Raw genomic sequence first — 19,090 nt, 5'->3', positions numbered from 1 at the left:
GTCAAATTAATGCTCATATGGGTTTCAGGAGGTCATCCTGAACAAAATACATGTTGAAGTGTGTGCATAAGTCCTTTGGTTTAGGTGTGACACTCAATTTGAGTTTTTATTGCATTAAATGCATTTTCAGCCCGAGCTGAGCACGTTTTGTGAGTTTGAATGTATCTTCATAGGAATGAGTTGTGTGGTCAAATTAATGCTCATTTAGGCTTCAGGAGGACATCCTGAACTAAGTACATGTTGAAGTGTGTGCATAAGTCCTTTGGTTTGGGCGTGACACTCAATTTGAGTTTTTATTGCTTTAAATGCATTTTCAGCCTGAGCTGAGCGCGCTTTCTGACTTTGAATGTATCTTCATAGGAATGAGTTGTCTGGTCAAATTAATGCTCATTTAGGCTTCAGGTGGTCATCCTGAACTAAATACATGTTGAAGTGTGTGCATAATCCTTTGGTTTAGGCGTGATACTCAATTTGAGTTTTTATTGCTTTAAATGCATTTTCAGCCCGAGCTGAGCGCGCTTTCTGACTTTGAATGTATCTTCATAGGAATGAGTTGTGTGGTCAAATTAATGCTCATATGGGCTTCAGGAGGTCATCCTGAACAAAATACATGTTAAGTGTGTGAATAAGTCCTTTGGTTTAGGTGTGACACTCAATTTGAGTTTTATTGCTTTAAATGCATTTTCAGCCCGAGCTGAGCACGTTTTGTGAGTTTGAATGTATCTTCATAGGAATGAGTTGTGTGGTCAAATTAATGCTCATTTAGGCTTCAGGTGGTCATCCTGAACTAAATACATGTTGAAGTGTGTGCATAAGTCCTTTGGTTTAGGCGTGACACTCAATTTGAGTTTTTATTGCTTTAAATGCATTTTCAGCCCGAGCTGAGCACGTTTTGTGAGTTTGAATGTATCTTCATAGGAATGAGTTGTGTGGTCAAATTAATGCTCATATGGGCTTCAGGAGGTCATCCTGAACAAAATACATGTTAAGTGTGTGAATAAGTCCTTTGGTTTAGGTGTGACACTCAATTTGAGTTTTATTGCTTTAAATGCATTTTCAGCCCGAGCTGAGCACGTTTTGTGAGTTTGAATGTATCTTCATAGGAATGAGTTGTGTGGTCAAATTAATGCTCATTTAGGCTTCAGGTGGTCATCCTGAACTAAATACATGTTGAAGTGTGTGCATAAGTCCTTTGGTTTAGGCGTGACACTCAATTTGTTTTTATTGCTTTAAATGCATTTTCAGCCCGAGCTGAGCGCGCTTTCTGACTTTGAATGTATCTTCATAGGAATGAGTTGTGTGGTCAAATTTTTGCTCAAATAGGTTTCAGGAGGTCATCCTGAACAAAATACATGTTGAAGTGTGTGCATACGTCCTTCGGTTCAGGCGTGACACTCAATTTGAGTTTTTATTGCGAAATGCATTTTCAGGCAGAGATGAGCAAGTTTTCTGAGTTTGAAGTATCTTCATAGGAATGAGTTTGTGGTCAAATTAATGCTAATTTAGGCTTCAGGAGGTCATCCTGAACAAAATACATGTTGAAGTGTGTGCATAAGTACTTTGGTTTAGGTGTGACACTCAATTTGAGTTTTTATTGCTTTAAATGCATTTTCAGCCCGAGCTGAGCACGTTTTGTGAGTTTGAATGTATCTTCATAGGAATGAGTTGTGTGGTCAAATTAATGCTCATATAGGCTTCAGGATGACCTCCTGAACTAAATACATGTTGAAGTGTGTGCATAAGTCCTTTGGTTTAGGCGTGACACTCAATTTGAGTTTTTATTGCTTTAAATGCATTTTCAGCCCGAGCTGAGCACGTTTTGTGAGTTTGAATGTATCTTCATAGGAATGAGTTGTGTGGTCAAATCAATGCTCATATAGGCTTCGGGAGGTCATCCTGAACAAAATACATGTTGAAGTGTGTGCATAAGTCCTTTGGTTTAGGCGTCACACTCAATTTGAGGTTTTATTGCTTTAAATGCATTTTCAGCCCGAGCTGAGGACGTTTTGTGAGTTTGAATGTATCTTCATAGGAATGAGTTGTGTGGTCAAATTAATGCTCATATAGGCTTCAGGATGACCTCCTGAACTAAATACATGTTGAAGTGTGTGCATAAATAAGTCCTTTGGTTTAGGCGTGACACTCAATTTGAGTTTTTATTGCTTTAAATGCATTTTCAGCCCGAGCTGAGCACGTTTTGTGAGTTTGAATGTATCTTGATAGGAATGAGTTGTGTATTCAAATTAGTGCCCATTTAGGTGTCAGGGGGACATCCTGAACAAAATGCATGTTGAAGTGTGTGTATAAGTCCTTTGGTTTAGGCGTGACACTCAATTTGAGTTTTTATTCCTTTAAATGCATTTTCAGCCCGAGCTGAGCACGTTTTGTGAGTTTGAATGTATCTTCATAGGAATGAGTTTTGTGGTCAAATTAATGCTCATTTAGGCTTCAGGTGGTCATCCTGAACAAAATACATGTTGAAGTGTGTGCATAAGTCCTTTGGTTTAGGCGTGACACTCAATTTGAGTTTTTATTGCTTTAAATGCATTTTCAGCCCGAGCTGAGCATGTTTTGTGAGTTTGAATGTATCTTCATAGGAATGAGTTGTGTGGTCAACTTAATGTTCATTTAGGCTTCAGGAGGTCATCCTGAACAAAATACATGTTAAGTGTGTGAATAAGTCCTTTGGTTTAGGTGTGACACTCAATTTGAGTTTTATTGCTTTAAATGCATTTTCAGCCCGAGCTGAGCACGTTTTGTGAGTTTGAATGTATCTTCATAGGAATGAGTTGTGTGGTCAAATTAATGCTCATTTAGGCTTCAGGTGGTCATCCTGAACTAAATACATGTTGAAGTGTGTGCATAAGTCCTTTGGTTTAGGCGTGACACTCAATTTGTTTTTATTGCTTTAAATGCATTTTCAGCCCGAGCTGAGCGCGCTTTCTGACTTTGAATGTATCTTCATAGGAATGAGTTGTGTGGTCAAATTTTTGCTCAAATAGGTTTCAGGAGGTCATCCTGAACAAAATACATGTTGAAGTGTGTGCATAAGTCCTTCGGTTCAGGCGTGACACTCAATTTGAGTTTTTATTGCGAAATGCATTTTCAGGCAGAGATGAGCAAGTTTTCTGAGTTTGAAGTATCTTCATAGGAATGAGTTGTGTGGTCAAATTAATGCTAATTTAGGCTTCAGGAGGTCATCCTGAACAAAATACATGTTGAAGTGTGTGCATAAGTCCTTTGGTTTTGGCGTGACACTCAATTTGAGGTTTTATTGCTTTGAATGCATTTTCAGCCCGAGCTGAGCACGTTTTGTGAGTTTGAATGTATCTTGATAGGAATGAGTTGTGTGGTCAAATTAATGCTGATATAGGCTTCAGGATGACCTCTTGAACTAAATACATGTTGAAGTGTGTGCATAAGTACTTTGGTTTAGGTGTGACACTCAATTTGAGTTTTTATTGCTTTAAATGCATTTTCAGCCCGAGCTGAGCACGTTTTGTGAGTTTGAATGTATCTTCATCGGAATGAGTTGTATGGTCAAATCAATGCTCATATAGGCTTCGGGAGGTCATCCTGAACAAAATACATGTTGAAGTGTGTGCATAAGTCCTTTGGTTTAGGCGTCACACTCAATTTGAGGTTTTATTGCTTTGAATGCATTTTCTGCCCGAGCTGACCACGTTTTGTGAGTTTGAATGTATCTTCATAGGAATGAGTTGTGTGGTCAAATTAATGCTCATATAGGCTTCAGGATGACCTCCTGAACTAAATACATGTTGAAGTGTGTGCATAAGTCCTTTGGTTTAGGCGTGACACTCAATTTGAGTTTTTATTGCTTTAAATGCATTTTCAGCCCGAGCTGAGCACGTTTTGTGAGTTTGAATGTATCTTCATAGGAATGAGTTGTGTGGTCAAATCAATGCTCATATAGGCTTCGGGAGGTCATCCTGAACAAAATACATGTTGAAGTGTGTGCATAAGTCCTTTGGTTTAGGCGTCACACTCAATTTGAGGTTTTATTGCTTTAAATGCATTTTCAGCCAGAGCTGAGGACGTTTTGTGAGTTTGAATGTGTCTTCATAGGAATGAGTTGTGTGGTCAAATTAATGCTCATATAGGCTTCAGGATGACCTCCTGAACTAAATACATGTTGAAGTGTGTGCATAAATAAGTCCTTTGGTTTAGGCGTGACACTCAATTTGAGTTTTTATTGCTTTAAATGCATTTTCAGCCCGAGCTGAGCACGTTTTGTGAGTTTGAATGTATCTTGATAGGAATGAGTTGTGTATTCAAATTAGTGCCCATTTAGGTGTCAGGGGGACATCCTGAACAAAATGCATGTTGAAGTGTGTGTATAAGTCCTTTGGTTTAGGCGTGACACTCAATTTGAGTTTTTATTCCTTTAAATGCATTTTCAGCCCGAGCTGAGCACGTTTTGTGAGTTTGAATGTATCTTCATAGGAATGAGTTTTGTGGTCAAATTAATGCTCATTTAGGCTTCAGGTGGTCATCCTGAACAAAATACATGTTGAAGTGTGTGCATAAGTTCTTTGGTTTAGGCGTGACACTCACTTTGAGTTTTTATTGCTTTAAAATTATTTCAGCCCGAGCTGAGCACGTTTTGTGAGTTTGAATGTATCTTCATAGGAATGAGTTGTGTGGTCAAATGAATGCTCATTTAGGCTTCAGGAGGTCATCTTGAACAAAATACATGTTGAAGTGTGTGCATAAGTCCTTTGGTTTAGGTGTGACACTCAATTTGAGTTTTTATTGCTTTAAATGCATTTTCAGCCCGAGCTGAGCACGTTTTGTGAGTGTGAATGTATCTTCATAGGAATGAATTGTGTAGTCAAATTAATGCTCATATGGGCTTCAGGAGGTCATCCTGAACAAAATACATGTTGAAGTGTGTGCATAAGTCCTTTGGTTTAGGTGTGACACTCAATTTGAGTTTTTATTGCATTAAATGCATTTTCAGCCCGAGCTGAGCACGTTTTGTGAGTTTGAATGTATCTTCATAGGAATGAGTTGTGTGGTCAAATTAATGCTCATTTAGGCTTCAGGTGGTCATCCTGAACAAAATACATGTTGAAGTGTGTGCATAAGTCCTTTGGTTTAGGCGTGACACTCAATTTGAGTTTTTATTGCTTTAAATGCATTTTCAGCCCGAGTTGAGCGCGCTTTCTGACTTTGAATGTATCTTCATAGGAATGAGTTGTGTGGTCAAATTATTGCTCATTTAGGCTTCAGGAGGTCATCCTGAACAAAATACATGTTGAAGTGTGTGCATAAGTCCTTTGGTTTAGGCGTGACACTCAATTTGAGTTTTTATTGCTTTAAATGCATTTTCAGCCCGAGCTGAGCATGTTTTGTGAGTTTGAATGTATCTTCATAGGAATGAGTTGTGTGGTCAAATTAATGCTCATTTAGGCTTCAGGTGGTCATCCTGAACAAAATACATGTTGACGTGTGTGAATAAGTCCTTTGGTTTAGGTGTGACACTCAATTTGAGTTTTTATTGCTTAAATGCATTTTCAGCCCGAGCTTGAGCACGTTTTGTGAGTTTGAATGTATTTTCATAGGAATGAGTTGTGTAGTCAAATTAATGCTCATATGGGCTTCAGGGGGTCATCCTGAACAAAATACATGTTGAAGTGTGTGCATAAGTCCTTTGGTTTAGGCGTGACACTCAATTTGAGTTTTTATTGCTTTAAATGCATTTTCAGCCCGAGGTGAGCACGTTTTGTGAGTTTGAATGTATCTTCATAGGAATGAGTTGTGTGGTCAAATTAATGCTCATTTAGGCTTCAGGAGGACATCTGAACTAAGTACATGTTGAAGTGTGTGCATAAGTCCTTTGGTTTGGGCGTGACACTCAATTCGAGTTAGCACGTTTTGTGAGTTTGAATGTATCTTCATAGGAATGAGTTGTGTAGTCAAATTAATGCTCATTTAGGCTTCAGGAGGACATCCTGAACTAAATACATGTTGAAGTGTGTGCATAAGCCCTTTGGTTTAGGCGTGACACTCAATTTGAGTTCTTATTGCTTTTAATGCATTTTCAGCCCGAGCTGAGCACGTTTTGTGTGTTTGAATGTATCTTCATAGGAATGAGTTGTGTGGTCAAATTAATGCTCATATGGGCTTCAGGAGGTCATCCTGAACAAAATACATGTTGAAGTGTGTGCATAAGTCCTTTGGTTTAGGCGTGACACTCAATTTGAATTTTTATTGCTTTAAATGCATTTTCAGCCCGAGTTGAGCACGTTTTGTGAGTTTGAATGTATCTTCATAGGAATGAGTTGTGTGGTCAAATTAATGCTCATTTAGGCTTCAGGTGGTCATCCTGAACAAAATACATGAAGTGTGTGCATAAGTCCTTTGGTTTAGGCGTGACACTCAATTTGAGTTTTTATTGCTTTAAATGCATTTTCAGCCCGAGTTGAGCGCGCTTTCTGACTTTGAATGTATCTTCATAGGAATGAGTTGTGTGGTCAAATTATTGCTCATTTAGGCTTCAGGAGGTCATCCTGAACAAAATACATGTTGAAGTGTGTGCATAAGTCCTTTGGTTTAGGCGTGACACTCAATTTGAGTTTTTATTGCTTTAAATGCATTTTCAGCCCGAGCTGAGCATGTTTTGTGATTTTGAATGTATCTTCATAGGAATGAGTTGTGTGGTCAAATTAATGCTCATTTAGGCGTCAGGTGGTCATCCTGAACAAAATACATGTTGAAGTGTGTGCATAAGTCCTTTGGTTTAGGCGTGACACTCAATTTGAGTTTTTATTGCTTTAAATGCATTTTCAGCCCGAGCTGAGCGCGCTTTCTGACTTTGAATGTATCTTCATAGGAATGAGTTGTGTGGTCAAATTAATGCTCATTTAGGCTTCAGGTGGTCATCCATAACAAAATACATGTTGAAGTGTGTGCATAAGTCCTTTGGTTTAGGCGTGACACTCAATTTGAGTTTTTATTGATTTAAATGCATTTTCAGCCCGAGCTGAGCACGTTTTGTGAGTTTGAATGTATCTTCATAGGAATGAGTTTTGTGGTCAAATTAATGCTCATATGGGCTTCAGGAGGTCATCCTGAACAAAATACATGTTGAAGTGTGGGCATAAGTCCTTTGGTTTAGGCGTGACACTCATTTTGAGTTTTTATTGCTTTAAATGCATTTTCAGCCCGAGCTGAGCAGGTTTTTTGAGTTTGAATGTATCTTCATAGAATGAGTTGTGTGGTCAAATTAATGCTCATTTAGGCTTCAGGTGGTCATCCTGAACAAAATACATGTTGAAGTGTGTGCATGAGTCCTTTGGTTTAGGCGTGACACTCAATTTGAGTTTTTATTGCTTTAAATGCATTTTCAGCCCGAGCTGAGCACGTTTTGTGAGTTTGAATGTATCTTCATAGGAAAGAGTCTTGTGGTCAAATTAATGCTCATTTAGGCGTCAGGTGGTCATCCTGAACAAAATACATGTTGAAGTGTGTGCATAAGTCCTTTGGTTTAGGCGTGACACTCAATTTGAGTTTTTATTGCTTTAAATGCATTTTCAGCCCGAGCTGAGCACGTTTTGTGTGTTTGAATGTATCTTCATAGGAATGAGTTGTGTGGTCAAGTTAATGCTCATATGGGCTCAGGAGGTCATCCTGAACAAAATACATGTTGAAGTGTGTGCATAAGTCCTTTGGTTTAGGTGTGACACTCAATTTGAGTTTTTATTGCTTTAAATGCATTTCCAGCCCGAGCTGAGCACGTTTTTTGAGTTTGAATGTATCTTCATAGGAATGAGTTGTGTGGTCAAACTATTGCTCATTTAGGCTTGAGGAGGTCATCCTGAACAAAATACATGTCGAAGTGTGTGCATAAGTCCTTTGGTTTAGGCGTGACACTCATTTTGAGTTTTTATTGCTTTAAATGCATTTTCAGCCCGAGCTGAGCACGTTTTGTGAGTTTGAATGTATCTTCATAGAATGAGTTGTGTGGTCAAATTAATGCTCATTTAGGCTTCAGGTGGTCATCCTGAACAAAATACATGTTGAAGTGTGTGCATAAGTCCGTTGGTTTAGGCGTGACACTCAATTTGAGTTTTTATTGCTTTAAATGCATTTTCAGCCCGAGCTGAGCGCGCTTTCTGACTTTGAATGTATCTTCATAGGAATGAGTTGTGTGGTCAAATTATTGCTCATTTAGGCTTCAGGAGGTCATCCTGAACAAAATACATGTTGAAGTGTGTGCATAAGTCCTTTGGTTTAGGCGTGACACTCAATTTGAGTTTTTATTGCTTTAAATGCATTTTCAGCCCGAGCTGAGCACGTTTTGTGAGTATGAATGTATCTTCATAGGAATGAGTTGTGTGGTCAAATTAATGCTCATTTAGGCTTCAGGTGGTCATCCATAACAAAATACATGAAGTGTGTGCATAAGTCCTTTGGTTTAGGCGTGACACTCAATTAGAGTTTTTATTGCTTTAAATGCATTTTCAGCCCGAGCTGAGCACGTTTTGTGAGTTTGAATGTATCTTCATAGGAATGAGTTGTGTGGTCAAATTAATGCTCATATGGGCTTCAGGAGGTCATCCTGAACAAAATACATGTTGAAGTGTGTGCATAAGTCCTTTGGTTTAGGCGTGACACTCATTTTGAGTTTTTATTGCTTTAAATGCATTTTCAGCCCGAGCTGAGCACGTTTTGTGAGTTTGAATGTATCTTCATAGAATGAGTTGTGTGGTCAAATTAATGCTCATTTAGGCTTCAGGTGGTCATCCTGTACAAAATACATGTTGAAGTGTGTGCATGAGTCCTTTGGTTTAGGTGTGACACTCAATTTGAGTTTTTATTGCTTTAAATGCATTTTCAGCCCGAGCTGAGCACGTTTTGTGAGTTTGAATGTATCTTCATAGAATGAGTTGTGTGGTCAAATTAATGCTCATTTAGGCGTCAGGTGGTCATCCTGAACAAAATACATGTTGAAGTGTGTGCATAAGTCCTTTGGTTTAGGCGTGACACTCAATTTGAGTTTTTATTGCTTTAAATGCATTTTCAGCCCGAGCTGAGCACGTTTTGTGAGTTTGAATGTATCTTCATAGGAATGAGTTGTGTGGTCAAATTAATGCTCATATGGGCTCAGGAGGTCATCCTGAACAAAATACATGTTGAAGTGTGTGCATAAGTCCTTTGGTTTAGGTGTGACACTCAATTTGAGTTTTTATTGCTTTAAATGCATTTCCAGCCCGAGCTGAGCACGTTTTTTGAGTTTGAATGTATCTTCATAGGAATGAGTTGTGTGGTCAAACTATTGCTCATTTAGGCTTGAGGACGTCATCCTGAACAAAATACATGTCGAAGTGTGTGCATAAGTCCTTTGGTTTAGGCGTGACACTCATTTTGAGTTTTTATTGCTTTAAATGCATTTTCAGCCCGAGCTGAGCACGTTTTGTGAGTTTGAATGTATCTTCATAGAATGAGTTGTGTGGTCAAATTAATGCTCATTTAGGCTTCAGGTGGTCATCCTGAACAAAATACATGTTGAAGTGTGTGCATAAGTCCTTTGGTTTAGGCGTGACACTCAATTTGAGTTTTTATTGCTTTAAATGCATTTTCAGCCCGAGCTGAGCGCGCTTTCTGACTTTGAATGTATCTTCATAGGAATGAGTTGTATGGTCAAATTAATGCTCATTTAGGCTTCAGGTGGTCATCCTGAACAAAATACATGTTGAAGTGTGTGCATGAGTCCTTTGGTTTAGGCGTGACACTCAATTTGAGTTTTTATTGCTTTAAATGCATTTTCAGCCCGAGCTGAGCACGTTTTGTGAGTTTGAATGTATCTTCATAGAATGAGTTGTGTGGTCAAATTAATGCTCATTTAGGCGTCAGGTGGTCATCCTGAACAAAATACATGTTGAAGTGTGTGTATGAGTCCTTTGGTTTAGGCGTGACACTCATTTTGAGTTTTTATTGCTTTAAATGCATTTTCAGCCCGAGCTGAGCACGTTTTGTGAGTTTGAATGTATCTTCATAGAATGAGTTGTGTGGTCAAATTAATGCTCATTTAGGCTTCAGGTGGTCATCCTGAACAAAATACATGTTGAAGTGTGTGCATAAGTCCTTTGGTTTAGGCGTGACACTCAATTTGAGTTTTTATTGCTTTAAATGCATTTTCAGCCCGAGCTGAGCGCGCTTTCTGACTTTGAATGTATCTTCATAGGAATGAGTTGTGTGGTCAAATTATTGCTCATTTAGGCTTCAGGAGGTCATCCTGAACAAAATACATGTTGAAGTGTGTGCATAAGTCCTTTGGTTTAGGCGTGACACTCAATTTGAGTTTTTATTGCTTTAAATGCATTTTCAGCCCGAGCTGAGCACGTTTTGTGAGTATGAATGTATCTTCATAGGAATGAGTTGTGTGGTCAAATTAATGCTCATTTAGGCTTCAGGTGGTCATCCATAACAAAATACATGTTGAAGTGTGTGCATAAGTCCTTTGGTTTAGGCGTGACACTCAATTAGAGTTTTTATTGCTTTAAATGCATTTTCAGCCCGAGCTGAGCACGTTTTGTGAGTTTGAATGTGTCTTCATAGGAATGAGTTGTGTGGTCAAATTAATGCTCATATGGGCTTCAGGAGGTCATCCTGAACAAAATACATGTTGAAGTGTGTGCATAAGTCCTTTGGTTTAGGCGTGACACTCATTTTGAGTTTTTATTGCTTTAAATGCATTTTCAGCCCGAGCTGAGCACGTTCTGTGAGTTTGAATGTATCTTCATAGAATGAGTTGTGTGGTCAAATTAATGCTCATTTAGGCGTCAGGTGGTCATCCTGAACAAAATACATGTTGAAGTGTGTGCATGAGTCCTTTGGTTTAGGCGTGACACTCAATTTGAGTTTTTATTGCTTTAAATGCATTTTCAGCCCGAGCTGAGCACGTTTTGTGAGTTTGAATGTATCTTCATAGGAATGAGTTGTGTGGTCAAATTAATGCTCATTTAGGCGTCAGGTGGTCATCCTGAACAAAATACATGCTGAAGTGTGTGCATAAGTCCTTTGGTTTAGGCGTGACACTAATTTTGAGTTTTTATTGCTTTAAATGCATTTTCAGCCCGAGCTGAGCACGTTTTGTGAGTTTGAATGTATCTTCATAGGAATGAGTTGTGTGGTCAAATTAATGCTCATTTAGGCTTCAGGAGGACATCTGAACTAAGTACATGTTCAAGTGTGTGCATAAGTCCTTTGGTTTGGGCGTGACACTCAATTTGAGTTTTTATTGCTTTAAATGCATTTTCAGCCCGAGCTGAGCACGTCTTGTGAGTTTGAATGTATCTTCATAGGAATGAGTTGTGTAGTCAAATTAATGCTCATATGGGCTTCAGGAGGTCATCCTGAACAAAATACATGTTGAAGTGTGTGCATAAGTCCTTTGGTTTAGGCGTGACACTCAATTTGAGTTTTTATTGCTTTAAATGCATTTTCAGCCCGAGCTGAGCACGTTCTGTGGGTTTGAATGTATCTTCATAGAATGAGTTGTGTGGTCAAATTAATGCTCATTTAGGCTTCAGGTGGTCATCCTGAACAAAATACATGTTGAAGTGTGTGCATGAGTCCTTTGGTTTAGGCGTGACACTCAATTTGAGTTTTTATTGCTTTAAATGCATTTTCAGCCCGAGCTGAGCACGTTCTGTGGGTTTGAATGTATCTTCATAGAATGAGTTGTGTGGTCAAATTAATGCTCATTTAGGCTTCAGGTGGTCATCCTGAACAAAATACATGTTGAAGTGTGTGCATGAGTCCTTTGGTTTAGGCGTGACACTCAATTTGAGTTTTTATTGCTTTAAATGCATTTTCAGCCCGAGCTGAGCACGTTTTGTGAGTTTGAATGTATCTTCATAGAATGAGTTGTGTGGTCAAATTAATGCTCATTTAGGCGTCAGGTGGTCATCCTGAACAAAATACATGTTGAAGTGTGTGTATGAGTCCTGTGGTTTAGGCGTGACACTCATTTTGAGTTTTTATTGCTTTAAATGCATTTTCAGCCCGAGCTGAGCACGTTTTGTGAGTTTGAATGTATCTTCATAGAATGAGTTGTGTGGTCAAATTAATGCTCATTTAGGCTTCAGGTGGTCATCCTGAACAAAATACATGTTGAAGTGTGTGCATAAGTCCTTTGGTTTAGGCGTGACACTCAATTTGAGTTTTTATTGCTTTAAATGCATTTTCAGCCCGAGCTGAGCGCGCTTTCTGACTTTGAATGTATCTTCATAGGAATGAGTTGTGTGGTCAAATTATTGCTCATTTAGGCTTCAGGAGGTCATCCTGAACAAAATACATGTTGAAGTGTGTGCATAAGTCCTTTGGTTTAGGTGTGACACTCAATTTGAGTTTTTATTGCTTTAAATGCATTTTCAGCCCGAGCTGAGCACGTTTTGTGAGTATGAATGTATCTTCATAGGAATGAGTTGTGTGGTCAAATTAATGCTCATTTAGGCTTCAGGTGGTCATCCATAACAAAATACATGTTGAAGTGTGTGCATAAGTCCTTTGGTTTAGGCGTGACACTCAATTAGAGTTTTTATTGCTTTAAATGCATTTTCAGCCCGAGCTGAGCACGTTTTGTGAGTTTGAATGTGTCTTCATAGGAATGAGTTGTGTGGTCAAATTAATGCTCATATGGGCTTCAGGAGGTCATCCTGAACAAAATACATGTTGAAGTGTGTGCATAAGTCCTTTGGTTTAGGCGTGACACTCATTTTGAGTTTTTATTGCTTTAAATGCATTTTCAGCCCGAGCTGAGCACGTTCTGTGGGTTTGAATGTATCTTCATAGAATAAGTTGTGTGGTCAAATTAATGCTCATTTAGGCTTCAGGTGGTCATCCATAACAAAATACATGTTGAAGTGTGTGCATAAGTCCTTTGGTTTAGGCGTGACACTCAATTTGAGTTTTTATTGCTTTAAATGCATTTTCAGCCCGAGCTGAGCACGTTTTGTGAGTTTGAATGTATCTTCATAGAATGAGTTGTGTGGTCAAATTAATGCTCATTTAGGCGTCAGGTGGTCATCCTGAACAAAATACATGTTGAAGTGTGTGCATGAGTCCTTTGGTTTAGGCGTGACACTCAATTTGAGTTTTTATTGCTTTAAATGCATTTTCAGCCCGAGCTGAGCACGTTTTGTGAGTTTGAATGTATCTTCATAGGAATGAGTTGTGTGGTCAAATTAATGCTCATTTAGGCGTCAGGTGGTCATCCTGAACAAAATACATGCTGAAGTGTGTGCATAAGTCCTTTGGTTTAGGCGTGACACTAATTTTGAGTTTTTATTGCTTTAAATGCATTTTCAGCCCGAGCTGAGCACGTTTTGTGAGTTTGAATGTATCTTCATAGGAATGAGTTGTGTGGTCAAATTAATGCTCATTTAGGCTTCAGGAGGACATCTGAACTAAGTACATGTTCAAGTGTGTGCATAAGTCCTTTGGTTTGGGCGTGACACTCAATTTGAGTTTTTATTGCTTTAAATGCATTTTCAGCCCGAGCTGAGCACGTTTTGTGAGTTTGAATGTATCTTCATAGGAATGAGTTGTGTAGTCAAATTAATGCTCATATGGGCTTCAGGAGGTCATCCTGAACAAAATACATGTTGAAGTGTGTGCATAAGTCCTTTGGTTTAGGCGTGACACTCAATTTGAGTTTTTATTGCTTTAAATGCATTTTCAGCCCGAGCTGAGCACGTTTTGTGAGTTTGAATGTATCTTCATAGGAATGAGTTGTGTGGTCAAATTAATGCTCATTTAGGCTTCAGGAGGACATCTGAACTAAGTACATGTTGAAGTGTGTGCATAAGTCCTTTGGTTTGGGCGTGACACTCAATTTGAGTTTTTATTGCTTTAAATGCATTTTCAGCCCGAGCTGAGCACGTTTTGTGAGTTTGAATGTATCTTCATAGAATGAGTTGTGTGGTCAAATTAATGCTCATTTAGGCGTCAGGTGGTCATCCTGAACAAAATACAAGCTGAAGTGTGTGCATAAGTCCTTTGGTTTAGGCGTGACACTAATTTTGAGTTTTTATTGCTTTAAATGCATTTTCAGCCCGAGCTGAGCACGTTTTGTGAGTTTGAATGTATCTTCATAGGAATGAGTTGTGTGGTCAAATTAATGCTCATTTAGGCTTCAGGAGGACATCTGAACTAAGTACATGTTGAAGTGTGTGCATAAGTCCTTTGGTTTGGGCGTGACACTCAATTTGAGTTTTTATTGCTTTAAATGCATTTTCAGCCCGAGCTGAGCACGTTTTGTGAGTTTGAATGTATCTTCATAGGAATGAGTTGTGTAGTCAAATTAATGCTCATATGGGCTTCAGGAGGTCATCCTGAACAAAATACATGTTGAAGTGTGTGCATAAGTCCTTTGGTTTAGGCGTGACACTCAATTTGAGTTTTTATTGCTTTAAATGCATTTTCAGCCCGAGCTGAGCACGTTTTGTGAGTTTGAATGTATCTTCATAGGAATGAGTTGTGTGGTCAAATTAATGCTCATTTAGGCTTCAGGAGGACATCTGAACTAAGTTCATGTTGAAGTGTGTGCATAAGTCCTTTGGTTTGGGCGTGACACTCAATTTGAGTTTTTATTGCTTTAAATGCATTTTTTACTGAGCTGAGCACGTTTTTTGAGTTTGAATGTATCTTCATAGGAATGAGTTGTGTGGTCAAATTAATGCTCATTTAGGCTTCAGGAGGACATCTGAACTAAGTACATGTTGAAGTGTGTGCATAAGTCCTTTGGTTTGGGCGTGACACTCAATTTGAGTTTTTATTGCTTTAAATGCATTTTCAGCCCGAGCTGAGCATGTTTTGTGAGTTTGAATGTATCTTCATAGGAATGAGTTGTGTGGTCAAATTAATGCTCATTTAGGCGTCAGGTGGTCATCCTGAACAAAATACATGTTAAAGTGTGTGCATAAGTCCTTTGGTTTAGGCGTGACACTCAATTTGAGTTTTTATTGCTTTAAATGCATTTTCAGCCCGAGCTGAGCGCGCTTTCTGACTTTGAATGTATCTTCATAGGAATGAGTTGTGTGGTCAAATTAATGCTCATTTAGGCTTCAGGTGGTCATCCATAACAAAATACATGTTGAAGTGTGTGCATAAGTCCTTTGGTTTAGGCGTGACACTCAATTTGAGTTTTTATTGATTTAAATGCATTTTCAGCCCGAGCTGAGCACGTTTTGTGAGTTTGAATGTATCTTCATAGGAATGAGTTTTGTGGTCAAATTAATGCTCATATGGGCTTCAGGAGGTCATCCTGAACAAAATACATGTTGAAGTGTGGGCATAAGTCCTTTGGTTTAGGCGTGACACTCATTTTGAGTTTTTATTGCTTTAAATGCATTTTCACTCCGAGCTGAGCAGGTTTTTTGAGTTTGAATGTATCTTCATAGAATGAGTTGTGTGGTCAAATTAATGCTCATTTAGGCTTCAGGTGGTCATCCTGAACAAAATACATGTTGAAGTGTGTGCATGAGTCCTTTGGTTTAGGCGTGACACTCAATTTGAGTTTTTATTGCTTTAAATGCATTTTCAGCCCGAGCTGAGCACGTTTTGTGAGTTTGAATGTATCTTCATAGGAAAGAGTTTTGTGGTCAAATTAATGCTCATTTAGGCTTCAGGTGGTCATCCATAACAAAATACATGTTGAAGTGTGTGCATAAGTCCTTTGGTTTAGGCGTGACACTCAATTTGAGTTTTTATTGATTTAAATGCATTTTCAGCCCGAGCTGAGCACGTTTTGTGAGTTTGAATGTATCTTCATAGGAATGAGTTTTGTGGTCAAATTAATGCTCATATGGGCTTCAGGAGGTCATCCTGAACAAAATACATGTTGAAGTGTGGGCATAAGTCCTTTGGTTTAGGCGTGACACTCATTTTGAGTTTTTATTGCTTTAAATGCATTTTCACTCCGAGCTGAGCAGGTTTTTTGAGTTTGAATGTATCTTCATAGAATGAGTTGTGTGGTCAAATTAATGCTCATTTAGGCTTCAGGTGGTCATCCTGAACAAAATACATGTTGAAGTGTGTGCATGAGTCCTTTGGTTTAGGCGTGACACTCAATTTGAGTTTTTATTGCTTTAAATGCATTTTCAGCCCGAGCTGAGCACGTTTTGTGAGTTTGAATGTATCTTCATAGGAAAGAGTCTTGTGGTCAAATTAATGCTCATTTAGGCGTCAGGTGGTCATCCTGAACAAAATACATGTTGAAGTGTGTGCATAAGTCCTTTGGTTTAGGCGTGACACTCAATTTGAGTTTTTATTGCTTTAAATGCATTTTCAGCCCGAGCTGAGCACGTTTTGTGAGTTTGAATGTATCTTCATAGGAATGAGTTGTGTGGTCAAGTTAATGCTCATATGGGCTCAGGAGGTCATCCTGAACAAAATACATGTTGAAGTGTGTGCATAAGTCCTTTGGTTTAGGTGTGACACTCAATTTGAGTTTTTATTGCTTTAAATGCATTTCCAGCCCGAGCTGAGCACGTTTTTTGAGTTTGAATGTATCTTCATAGGAATGAGTTGTGTGGTCAAACTATTGCTCATTTAGGCTTGAGGAGGTCATCCTGAACAAAATACATGTCGAAGTGTGTGCATAAGTCCTTTGGTTTAGGCGTGACACTCAATTTGAGTTTTTATTGATTTAAATGCATTTTCAGCCCGAGCTGAGCACGTTTTGTGAGTTTGAATGTATCTTCATAGGAATGAGTTTTGTGGTCAAATTAATGCTCATATGGGCTTCAGGAGGTCATCCTGAACAAAATACATGTTGAAGTGTGGGCATAAGTCCTTTGGTTTAGGCGTGACACTCATTTTGAGTTTTTATTGCTTTAAATGCATTTTCACTCCGAGCTGAGCAGGTTTTTTGAGTTTGAATGTATCTTCATAGAATGAGTTGTGTGGTCAAATTAATGCTCATTTAGGCTTCAGGTGGTCATCCTGAACAAAATACATGTTGAAGTGTGTGCATGAGTCCTTTGGTTTAGGCGTGACACTCAATTTGAGTTTTTATTGCTTTAAATGCATTTTCAGCCCGAGCTGAGCACGTTTTGTGAGTTTGAATGTATCTTCATAGGAAAGAGTCTTGTGGTCAAATTAATGCTCATTTAGGCGTCAGGTGGTCATCCTGAACAAAATACATGTTGAAGTGTGTGCATAAGTCCTTTGGTTTAGGCGTGACACTCAATTTGAGTTTTTATTGCTTTAAATGCATTTTCAGCCCGAGCTGAGCACGTTTTGTGAGTTTGAATGTATCTTCATAGGAATGAGTTGTGTGGTCAAGTTAATGCTCATATGGGCTCAGGAGGTCATCCTGAACAAAATACATGTTGAAGTGTGTGCATAAGTCCTTTGGTTTAGGTGTGACACTCAATTTGAGTTTTTATTGCTTTAAATGCATTTCCAGCCCGAGCTGAGCACGTTTTTTGAGTTTGAATGTATCTTCATAGGAATGAGTTGTGTGGTCAAACTATTGCTCATTTAGGCTTGAGGAGGTCATCCTGAACAAAATACATGTCGAAGTGTGTGCATAAGTCCTTTGGTTTAGGCGTGACACTCATTTTGAGTTTTTATTGCTTTAAATGCATTTTCAGCCCGAGCTGAGCACGTTTTGTGAGTTTGAATGTATCTTCATAGAATGAGTTGTGTGGTCAAATTAATGCTCATTTAGGCTTCAGGTGGTCATCCTGAACAAAATACATGTTGAAGTGTGTGCATAAGTCCTTTGGTTTAGGCGTGACACTCAATTTGAGTTTTTATTGCTTTAAATGCATTTTCAGCCCGAGCTGAGCGCGCTTTCTGACTTTGAATGTATCTTCATAGGAATGAGTTGTGTGGTCAAATTATTGCTCATTTAGGCTTCAGGAGGTCATCCTGAACAAAATACATGTTGAAGTGTGTGCATAAGTCCTTTGGTTTAGGCGTGACACTCAATTTTAGTTTTTATTGCTTTAAATGCATTTTCAGCCCGAGCTGAGCACGTTTTGTGAGTATGAATGTATCTTCATAGGAATGAGTTGTGTGGTCAAATTAATGCTCATTTAGGCTTCAGGTGGTCATCCATAACAAAATACATGAAGTGTGTGCATAAGTCCTTTGGTTTAGGCGTGACACTCAATTAGAGTTTTTATTGCTTTAAATGCATTTTCAGCCCGAGCTGAGCACGTTTTGTGAGTTTGAATGTATCTTCATAGGAATGAGTTGTGTGGTCAAATTAATGCTCATATGGGCTTCAGGAGGTCATCCTGAACAAAATACATGTTGAAGTGTGTGCATAAGTCCTTTGGTTTAGGCGTGACACTCATTTTGAGTTTTTATTGCTTTAAATGCATTTTCAGCCCGAGCTGAGCACGTTTTGTGAGTTTGAATGTATCTTCATAGAATGAGTTGTGTGGTCAAATTAATGCTCATTTAGGCTTCAGGTGGTCATCCTGAACAAAATGCATGTTGAAGTGTGTGCATGAGTCCTTTGGTTTAGGCGTGACACTCAATTTGAGTTTTTATTGCTTTAAATGCATTTTCAGCCCGAGCTGAGCACGTTTTGTGAGTTTGAATGTATCTTCATAGGAATGAGTTGTGTGGTCAAATTAATGCTCATTTAGGCGTCAGGTGGTCATCCTGAACAAAATACATGTTGAAGTGTGTGCATAAGTCCTTTGGTTTAGGCGTGACACTCAATTTGAGTTTTTATTGCTTTAAATGCATTTTCAGCCCGAGCTGAGCACGTTTTGTGAGTTTGAATGTATCTTCATAGAATGAGTTGTGTGGTCAAATTAATGCTCATTTAGGCTTCAGGTGGTCATCCTGAACAAAATACATGTTGAAGTGTGTGCATAAGTCCTTTGGTTTAGGCGTGACACTCAATTTGAGTTTTTATTGCTTTAAATGCATTTTCAGCCCGAGCTGAGCACGTTTTGTGAGTTTGAATGTATCTTCATAGGAATGAGTTGTGTGGTCAAATTAATGCTCATATGGGCTTCAGGAGGTCATCCTGAACAAAATACACGTTGAAGTGTGTGCATAAGTCCTTTGGTTTAGGCGTGACACTCAATTTGAG

The sequence above is a fragment of the Hippocampus guttulatus genome, chromosome 3 (assembly GCF_054856545.1).
Source record: "Hippocampus guttulatus isolate MCC_2025c chromosome 3, RoL_Hgut_1.0, whole genome shotgun sequence".
In the NCBI taxonomy this organism is placed as follows: domain Eukaryota; kingdom Metazoa; phylum Chordata; class Actinopteri; order Syngnathiformes; family Syngnathidae; genus Hippocampus; species Hippocampus guttulatus.
Note: the sequence above shows the minus strand (reverse complement) of the source record.